This window comes from Brassica oleracea, chromosome C9 (assembly GCF_000695525.1).
Source record: "Brassica oleracea var. oleracea cultivar TO1000 chromosome C9, BOL, whole genome shotgun sequence".
NCBI classification, from domain to species: Eukaryota; Viridiplantae; Streptophyta; class Magnoliopsida; order Brassicales; family Brassicaceae; genus Brassica; species Brassica oleracea.
Genome location: NC_027756.1, coordinates 27,881,698 through 27,883,126, shown reverse-complemented (window position 1 = coordinate 27,883,126; position 1,429 = coordinate 27,881,698).

Genomic DNA, 1,429 nt, shown 5'->3' with positions numbered 1-1,429 from the left:
TGACTAAGTCATATATAAACCAGTCATATATAAACCAGCTTGTAAAGCACCAACGAAATTTATGTCCAAGAGAGACATAGTCAAGTTGCTACAGAGTCTATACAAGATAGACCAATAAGTTCCAAAAGATAAGAATCCTCGGAAACAAAAGAAAGGTGCAAAAAAATGATAATCAAAATCCAAATCCGAGGTTACTAAGGAAACCATCCCAGACATGGAGATAAGGCCGGCCGGCTCTAAGGTACGTGTACCAAACAAAGTAGCTTGGGATGCCAAGCTGCAAAGTATTAAAGGCCCTGATAATAATGAATCTCAATCGATTATATCATGTCTGGAACATACTGTAACCAATAAAGAATGTCGACATAAGATGATTTATTTGCATACAAGGTAGCACTTGAATTTATGAATATAAGTGAGGATAAGGAACCCATGTCAATATAAGAGTGTGCACTCGTAGAACAGATTGAATGGAAACGTGGGGTTAAATAGTTTAAAGAAGAAAGACGTATTTGGCCATATGATTAAGACGCCATATGATGTTAAAACCAGTGGATATAAATGGGCCTTGTGAGGAATAGAAATCGTGAGATATAAAGCTGATGTTGCACAAAAGACCAGTATTAGATTATGAGGAGATATACTCCCATGTGGTGGATGCAACTACTTTTAAGATTTCTCATAAGTCTGGCTATATAAGAGAGAAAATTAGACTTACAGCAAACTGATGTAATGACTGCATATTTATATGGTCCACTGGATAATGAAAGTACTAGAGGGTATTGAGCTGAATGTACAGCAAGTTCTCGAGAACAATATTGATAATCATCGAAATATATGATCTGAATATCCTAGGAACCTCTGGATACAATTTCCCAAACGGTTGAATACCTTAAGAAAGAATTCGAGATGAAAGATCTCGGGAAAACAAAATTATGTTTGGGATTACAACTTGAGTACAGAAATGATGGTTTCCTTATGCATCAAATGGCATATACAGAAAAGGTACTGAAGAGGTTTAATATGGCCGATTGCCATCCACTGACCAGTCCCATGGTCGTGAGATCCTTCGGCCTGGACACTGATCCATTTCGTCCCAAAATGGACGATGAATATGTCTTTGGTCCCGAAATGCCATATCTCAGTGCCATAGGAGCTTTAATGTACTTGGCAACTCACACACGGCCTGATATAGCCTTTGCCGTGAACCTACTATCTAGGTTTAGCTCCTGTCCGACCAAGAGGCATTGGAACGGGATCAAACATGTTCTTTGTTACCTGCAAGGAACGAAAAACTTGGGTCTATATTATACTAACCATAACAAAGATGGATTAGTTGGCTTTGCTGATGCTGGTTATTTATCAGATCCACATCAAGCTCGATCACAGACAGGATATGTCTTTACACATGGAGGTACGGCCATATCAT